Below are 9,636 nucleotides of genomic sequence, written 5' to 3'. Positions count from 1 at the left end.
CTGCTGAGTTCATGGGTACAGTCGCTGCTGAGTTCATGGGTACAGTCGCTGCTGAGTTCATGGGTACAGTCGCTGCTGAGTTCATGGGTACAGTCATGGTACAGTCACAGCAGCTTGGCTCTGCTTCTTGTAGTCTTCCTGCCCCTCCTCTTGGATGTTCCTTGAGCCTTGAGGGAGGGTAAGGGGTGTGATATAGATGTCAAGTTTAGGACTTAGGGCTCCTATGTCTCATACATTCCCCTCTCTTTCCTTGGTTGTCTCTATACAGAGAAACTTCTCTGATGAGTATGAGGAAAGCCTTCAGAAGGGCCTATGACCCCTCCAGCCATGGGGTCAGGTTTACAGTACCAGATGTGAGTTCCCGCCTGTGGAGCAGTTGGCTACACCTATAATAGCCACACCACCATTGCACGAATAGACATATCTTCCCAGGAAGAATAATAGGGGGGAAGGGAATAATGGGGAGATTATTAAGGAAGGGAGATAGGAGAGTAAGGCAGAGGAGAGGTGGAGGGAAAATAAATAACACTAATGATATTTGAAAAAGCAATATGGAAACCTAGTATTTCTTGAACTCTCTCTATATTAAAAAATGAATTGGAGTTACTCTATACACAGGAGTAATGGTCCTCCCAAAGCTTATCAAACGGAAAGCCCAGTGTGCAATTATTTGACCACCCACAGCTGAGTTATCTGTTAGGAGGGCCTAGAACCCCTATTGCCATCACTCTTGGGGTACCCATGAGAATTTGATAATAAAACTATATTGAAGATAGGACATCATTCTCCCCTCTCTCCTTTCTCTTTCCCCTTTCCTCCCTCCCTCTTGTCTCCCTCCCTCTCTCCCCTTTTTCTTTCTCTCTCTCTTTCTTTCTTCCTCCTTCTTTTTCTTCTTGCCTTCCTGCTTTTCTTTTGACAAGGTTTCTCTGTATTTCCCTGACTGTTCTGGAACTCATTCTGTAGACCAGGTCGGCCTTGAACTCTGTCTACCTCTAGAGTGCTAGATTAAAGGTGTGTGCTACCATGCCTGACCATTTACTTACATATTTATGTTTTTATTTGGATAGGGTTTCTTGTATTCCGGGCTGGCCTTGCATTCATGACATTTCTGAGAATGATCTTGGACTCTTGATCATCTTTCCTCTGCCTCCTGAGTGGCCGGATTATGGGTACATACCACCAAGCCCAGTCTGTGCGAGGCCGGGGATGGAACCCAGGGCTCTGTGCACACTGTACCACCATGCTCAGTCTGTGTGATGCCAGGGATGGAACCCAGGACTCCATGCACACTGTACCACCATGACCAGTCTGTGTGATGCTGGGGATGGAACCCAGGGCTCCATGCACACTGTACCACCATGCTCAGTCTGTGTAATGCTGGGGATGGAACCCAGAGCTGCACACCGGATAGACAAGCATTTTATCAACTGAGCTACATCCTCAGATCCTAGTTTCTGAATTTTATCTTGATTATTCGTGCTCCTTTTAACTCACTAAACACCACCACAGAGATTATTGATAGGTCTGCTATACTTTAGACTTAATTTCAGGAGTTTACTATTTTCTTTTGATTGGACCATATTTTCTTTACTCTTTGCATGCCTTATAACTTTCTCTTGAAATGCAGCCATTTGTAAAATGAGCCAGTTCCTGCTGCGGGAATGAATTGTTCTGTTTACTTGTTTTCTCAGTAGCCGCTAGCCTTGCATCCAAACTATCACTCCTTTGATACCCAAACCTAAGTGCTAGAGAGAGGGCTCAGGAGGTAAGAGCCCTTGCTGCTCTTGCACATGAGCCAGGTTTGATTTCCAGCACACACATGGCTCTGGCTGTTCTTGAATCCACTGTGTAGGCCTGCCTGTAATTCATAAAGATCCACTTGCTTCTACCTCCACAGTGCTGGGATTAAAGGCATGTATATACTGCCAACAGGCCGGGCATTTTGTTTTTGTTTTGAACAATGCTTGATGTATTGACATCCACTCTAGGATATTAAGATAATGTGTAAGATATGCATTATGGACCTACTCATCCTGGTATCAAGTAAGATGGGCATTATGATCCACTCATCCCGGCTAGCAAATAAGACAGGCATTTATGAACCTGTTCATTCTAGTATCAGCTAAGACAGGCATTTATGAACCTGCTCATCTTGGTATCTAGGAAAAACAGGCATTATGAATCTGTTCATCCCGGTATCAGCTAAGACAGACATTACCAATCTGCTCATCCCAGTTATCAACTAAGACAGGCTTTACGAACCTGCTCATCCTGGTATTTAGTAAGATGATCATTGTGAGTCCAAGCCCAGTCATTGAGTAAGTAGCATCAGTGATAAAAACAAACCAGTGAACATAAAAAGATGTTGTACAAAGACAAGAGTTACAGACACGATTTTTGCCGCAGGGCAGCAGCTTCTCAGCCCCACCCTATTGATGCTGTGCCCCAGTGACACCAGGGAAGAATTTCCAACTGTTTTTTCCAAGGGGAAAATCTTCTGTTTTCAGGGGAAGCTGTAAACAAAGGGGAAACATTTGGGAAGGTGCCCACACTTCTCTGAATAAGCCCTCATTAATGTTCCTGCAAGGAAATAGTGAAACGTATCAGGACACACACATGCGTGCGGGCGCGTGCGCGCGCACACACACACACACACATGAATAAAAAATTCTCAATGCCTTTAAGATGCGTGAAGTCGTTTTGTGCTGTGATGACGTGAATGTCACCTGCTAATTCTGTAGCTCAGCCTGGTTGTGGAGTGTATGAGCGCCCTTTCGGTCCATGAGTCCCACAGTTAGTGCCTCTAGTAGTTTCCTTGGAAACGATGTTGCCAAACTCTACAAATCTACTGAGCAATATAACTGGCACGATTGTTAGCTTTCATACCTTGAAAACCAGACTTAAGAAAGACAGCAATAAAAATGTCTTGGCTTTTAGTTTATGTATCTGGCTTCTAGTCGCTCCTTCCAATTAGTTGTGCTTTCTTGAAAAAAATCTGAATTTAACAGAAATCAATATATTTTTTTCCTGCAAAACAACCAGTTATACATGTATTTTAAGTCCAAACTATAATGGCTCATGTCAGTGATGTCCTGTTGACATTCAGTACTCTGTAGGTTAGCCTAAAATTTAAGATCAAACATAAATTTAAAGGGTCAAGGAGAAATTTGTTCCTAAAGAATAGCAGCTCCCTCTCCCCCTTCTAGTTCTCAGCCTGGAGACGGATACCAATCTTTTGCTATGTGTTGTCATGTGACCAACCAACACAATGATATTGCTGCAATGTTGAGGTTTTTCTTTGGGGGGGGGAATCAATATATTGACTTATTAGTAGAAAAAAATAGGTAGTTTCTTTTTGCCCCAGCCTCAGCTAAAAAGTGACCTTTCTATCTCCCTCGAAATCTTGTTAGAATGTATTATGATCTCTGTTGCGTCAACACTACTGCTCTATTTGGGCTGCTGTGATAAAAATCTCATAAGCTGGCGTATAAACAATTTTTTCTCAGATAAAGATGATTCAGCCTCTGGTGAGGGCCTCTTCCTCCTTCACAGACACCACCTCCTCTTACTGTGTTGCCATATGTGGAAGGCACTAGTGAGTTCTGGGATTTCTCTTAAAAAAAGACCCACTTATTACTGTAAGCATATTTATATGTATTTATGATGTAATCTGTGTTCAAGTATGTGTCATGGCCCACATATTGAGACCAGAGGACAGCTTGCAGGAGTTGGTTCTTTTTACCATTTTGGTCGTAGGGATTGCACGAGCCCCTGTATCTGCTGAGGTGGGTCATTGGCCCACAGTGAACACGGTTTCTTTTCAGTGTCTACTACTCACTTATGCTTGTCCTCGGCTCATGATCTTTTGAGGAGTGTGCATGCCACGGGGCATGAGGCAGAGGACAACATTTAGCACGTGGTTGACAAGCCCTCACGCCCTCACCCAGACTAACCAAGATGAAGAGGGAGAAGACCCACATTAATAACATTAGAGATAAAAGGGAGGACATTTCAGCAGGTACCAATGAAATCCAGAAAATCAGGGGCCACATACTGATTTACATGGCTCTAAGCTGGAAAATCTGAACAAATATGACCTGCCACAGTTAACACAGTTGAAATAACGTAAAAGATCTAGAAACGCAAGAGGAAAGCCGTAATTTAAAGTCTCCCAGCTGAAATAGTGCTCAGGTTCAGATGGATGCAGCAAGGATTTTACGAGGCATGCAAGACTCCCCAATTTATGCCACACAATAGAAAAGGAAGGATATACTTCCAAATTCTCCATAAAAATAATATCACCCTGATTCTGAAACTAGACAAAAACAAAACAAAAATTATAGACCAGTCTCCCCAATGAACATAAAATTCTCAATAAGATACTTACTGCAAACTAAATTCAACACATCCAAAAATTCTTTCACCATGGTCAAGTTAGTGTTATTCCAGGCACACAGTGGTGATTCAACATAAGTACTCAATAGATATAACTGTCATGTAAACAAAAATCCATCTGAATGACAGATCACTGTAGTAATATGAGCGGCGGGGTTGCGTTCCCAGCACCCCAGCCGCCTGGCTAGCTTATGCCCCGAAATAATTACACGGACACTGTATTCTTTTAAGCACTGCTTGGCCCATTTCTATCTAGCCTCTTCTAGGCTAACTCTCGCACCTGGACTAGCCCATCTCTAATAATCTGCTGTAGCCCACAAGGTGGCTTACCAGGGAAATTCTAGCCTACGTCCATCCTGGGTTGGAGCTTCATCGTGTGTGCCTCAGAGAGCAGAGCTCTCGCGTCCGCCCTGGAGATGGGAGCATGGTGTCTCTGCTCCAGAGAGCAGAGCTGTCAGTCTGAGCTCACTTCCTCTTCCTCCTAGCATTCTGTTCTGTTTACTCCTCCCACCTATGTTTTAACCTATCAGGGCAAGCAGCTTCTTTATTTAATTAACCAATGACCTTCCTCCATCAGATCACATGAGTGTCTCAATAAATACAGAAAACACTATAACAAAATCTAATATCCCTTCATGATAAAATTCCCAAGAAACTAGAAATGGAAGGAACACCTCCCATCCTAATAAAGGCTGCTTACTACAAACCTGTAGTCAAGATTATTCTACATGGAGAAACGCTCCGTTAACATTAGCATCTCCACTAATATTAGGGACACGATATGGGTGCTCACTGCCATCACTCCTATCCAATACAGAGCCAGAAGCCATGCCTAGAGTAGTAAGATAAAAGAAATCAACGAGAGAGATACAAACATGGAAGGAAGAAGCCAACGTAGCCTTATTTGTAGATGACGTGATTATATATCTAAGGTAAACACTGGGAAACTCCCAGACCTGAAGGACAAGTTGGGCAAAGTGGCAGGTTACAAAATCAACTTCTAAAACCCAGTCATCTTTTTATATACCAATGGCAAACATACCAAGAAAGTAATCAAGAAAACAACCCATTTGCAACAGCCTAAAAGATATGCCTTTAAAATTAACCCTAGGAAAAGATCCCCACAACAAAAGCCTGAACAAAAATCACCAGGGAAAGAAGTTGAAAAAGAGCTGGGAGACGGACAGGCCTCCTATGCTCACGGACAGGTAGCAATGCTGCAAAAATGTCCATCCTACAAAGAAGCAATCTACGAGTTCAACGCAATCCCAATCTCAGTTCTTTACAGTAATCAAACAAATCTGAAAATGCACATAGAAGCACAAAAGCTTCATTATCCTGTAAATAATAACTGCTGGAAGTATCAAAACATCTGATTGAGTTCTATCACAGAACTACAGCGATAAGAAAGAACAATATGATACCAGCACACAGACACACAGGTCTGTGGAACGGACTAGAGGACCCGGACAGTTCACACAATTACAGCCACCTGATTTGACAAAGCAGTAACACTGAAGAAAAGATAGCATCTTCAGACAGTGGTGCTGGGGAAACTGGCTATCTACATGTAGAAGAATGGACCAGATCCTCATCTATTCTACACACAAATAGATTCCAAATAGATCAAATATCTATGTGTTAGAACTGAGCTTCTGAAGCCACTAGAGGACAAAGGAGGGATTCTTTTTGGTTTTTTGAGACAGGGTTTTTCTGTGTAAGAGTTCTGTTGCTGTTCTGGAACTCACTCTGTAAACCAGGCTGGCCTTGAACTCACAGAGATTCGCCTGTATCTGCCTTCTGAGCACTGGGATTAAGGTCTTGCTGAAAGGACAGCACAGGACATAGGGCTAATGGCGGACAAGTGTGAGCCACAGTCAGAACGCTGCTCGGGAAAATAAATAGCTAATGGAGGAGAAGAGCCTCCCCAAACACATCTGACTACCGGAAGAGCTGAAAAGCTCAGCAGTGAGAAAGCCAGCAACCTGTTCAGTCTGTGGAACTTGAATTCTCAAAAGAAAACACAGATGGTTAATCAAATATAGGTAGAAAAGGCTGATCAGGGAGGAGTGGGGAGGATACAGAAGAGGAGAGGAGGGTAATAAAATTTATAGATTTATGAAAACACATACAGAAGTCTATTTTATAAGCTTACTGAAAATACAGTAAAAACCCATTTTAAATGGCGATATCTTCCATGGGCTAGATAATGATCCTCCCAGAAGTCATGGTTATCAAAGAAATTTCAACGTCAGGTGTGGGACACTTCCCTGTAACTTATTGGCCAAGGAGACCCCAACATTTCTACAAACAATACTGGCTATTTCCATTGCTCCTGGTTGCTCAGGAGAACTTGATGGTAAGACCAGATTCCTGAAAACAACCCATTCTAGTCACAGGGCATAGAGAAATCCATCTGGAGCTGAGCTGGAAGCTTCCTTCCTATCAGCCAGCCTTCACAGTGTCTGAAGAGGCTTTGTGGTCTGCTGAGGAGAAGAGTGAAGAGCAAGCTTACCCAACTGTCAAGGGTTGAAGCAACAGCAATGACCTACCAGGCAGGATGTGCTGTCTAGTGCAGTAGTGTTGACTACTCAGAAGCTGACCATGTCTTAGTCAGGGTTTCTATTGTTGCGATGAAACACCACGACCAAAGCAACTTGGGGAGGAAAGGGTTTACTTGGTTTACACTTCCACATCACAGTTCATCATTGAAGGAAGTCAGGGCAGGAACCTGGAGGCAGGATCTGACACAGAGGACATGGAGGGTCTGCTTCCTGACTTGCCCTGCTCCTAACTATCCCCGCCATGGTTTGCTTATCTTGCTCCCTTACAGAACCCAGGACCACGAGCTCAGGAATGCACCGCCCACAATAGGCCCGGCCCCTCCTATTCATCACTAATTAAGAAAATGCTCTACAGGTTTGCCTGCAGCCTGATTTTATGGAAGCAGTTTCTCAATGGGTGTTCCCTCCTTTCAGATGACTCTAGCCCGTGTCAGTATGACACAACTGACCTTGTCAACGGGACACATAATACTTTCTAAGACATACTCTTTCCTTTTTCGGTTCATCCCCAAGATCTTAGATTAATAAATACCACAAATATAAAACATATTACAAACTTAAAGTCCCACAGTCTTCAATTCAAACCCTTTAGAAGTTCAGTTTCGGGCTGGACTGACTGCTCTTCCAGAGGTCCTGAGTTCAATTCCTACCAACTACATGCTGGCTCACAACTATCTATAATGAGATCTGGTGCCCTCTTATAGTGTGCCGGCAGAACACTGTATACATAATAAATAAATCTTAAACTTAAAATAAAAATAATAATAAATAAATAAATCTTAAAACAAAAAAATGAAAAAAGTACAGTCTCTGTAAAAATCCAAAGTCTCCTAAAATCTAAAATTTCTCTTAAAAATTCAAAGTCTCTCAACTGTGGGCTCCAATAAAATTAAAATAAGCTAAATACTGTCTTACTTCAAGAGGGAATAATGTGGGCACAGACACAATCTGAGCAAGACAAAACCAAACTCCAACGGTATAAATAATTCAATGTTCACTGTCTGGAATTCACTCACGATCTTCTGGGCTCCTCCAAAGGGCTTGGGTCACTTCTCCACTCTGCCACACACACAGCTTGTCCTCTAGGCTGGGGCAGGCTCTGTCCTCTGCTGCTGCTGTTCTTGGTCGACACCGAAATCCGTAACTGGGCTGCACTTTCGCCAACAGCCTCTCCTCATTGTGCCAGGCCTCAACTTCTCTGCAGGACTGGTTCAATGTTGGGGCTTCACCTGCTACTAAAGCTCCATCTTCCCCAGTAGCCTCTCCTGGCTTCTCCCAGTGCCAAGCCTCAGGTGTTCTCCAGGACCATTTCATGTCTTCCAAACCAGTACCACCTGGATGACGCTTACACTGCCAAGGTCAGCCGCTAACAGGAGGTACAACTTTGGCCACTTCTGGAACCCAGCTTCTGTGTGCTGACCCTAAGGAAACACATCCCAGGAGACTTCTTCACCTCAGTGATGCTGGTCTCTTCATAACCCCAGCTGACCAGAACCACAGATTCTTCACACAAATGGCCCAGCAGAGTCTTTGCTTCCCTCTGAAACGTCACAGGCCAGGCCTCCTTCGTCTGCCCTGCTCTCTCGTTCTCATCTTCCAAGCTCCTACCGGAAGTTCACCATGCACTCAACACTAATGTCTTTTCTAGCCCAAATGTTCAATAGTCCTCCAGCATTCCTTCCCAAATGAGCATGCTCAGTTCTATCACAGCAACACCCCACAATCCTGGGACCAAGCCGTGTCAGTCAGGGTCACTATTGCCGCGATGAAACACCGTGACCGAAAGCAGGCAGGGAACAAAGAGTTTACCTGACTTCCGCTTTCACATCACTGTTCCGTACTGACGGAAGTCAGGGCAGGAACTCAGAGACGGAGCTGATGCAGAAGCCACGGAGGGGCGCTGCTTACCAGCTTGCTCTCCTTAGCTTGCTCAGTCTGCTTTCTTATAGAACCCAGGACCATCAGCCCAGAGCTGGCACCGCCCACAATGGGCTGAGCCCTTCCACATCAATCACTAATTAAGAAAATACTCTACAGACTTGCTTGCAACCTTATGTTATGGAGACATTTTCTCCGCTGAGATTCCTTCCTCTCGGATGACTCTAGCCTGTGTCAAGATGACCTAAAATTAGGCAGCACAGTAACCAACTGTTTTCTGATTGGATCTGAAGTCTGCTCCACATGAGGGAACTCATGCCTGATTCTGCAATCCTGGTTATGTCCCTGGCTGTGGAGGCCCCAGGCCCCAGGGGGAGCCTACTCTCATTGCTCTGCTAAAAGGCAGCATTGTCAAACTGCCATTAAATACTACTGTTTCAGCTGGGTGGTAGAGGAGGCACTCAATTGTCTCCGTCACATATTGCTGGCTTTGAAAGCTGCTGGATTGCACTTCCTGCCTGCTCAAGTAATATTATCTCCCTTCTCAGGCCTTCGATGGGGTTGAAGATTAGATAGTCATAGTTACTGTCCTCTTATGATCTAGCCAAACCATTTCCTATACAAGACTTAGACTCCATAGGATAAAATGTTTATTAAAACATTTAGCATATGTTCCTTGCTTAATATTGTTTATGCTGGTTGTAATTCTAATTATACTTGATCTCTGTTCCTAGTGTATATAATTTTGCATTGGGTTTGAGCCGGGAGATGGTGGCGCACGCCTTTAATCCCAGCACTC

Source organism: Microtus ochrogaster, linkage group LG1, assembly GCF_000317375.1.
Source record: "Microtus ochrogaster isolate Prairie Vole_2 linkage group LG1, MicOch1.0, whole genome shotgun sequence".
Taxonomy (NCBI): Eukaryota; Metazoa; Chordata; class Mammalia; order Rodentia; family Cricetidae; genus Microtus; species Microtus ochrogaster.
This window is presented reverse-complemented; position numbering follows the sequence as displayed.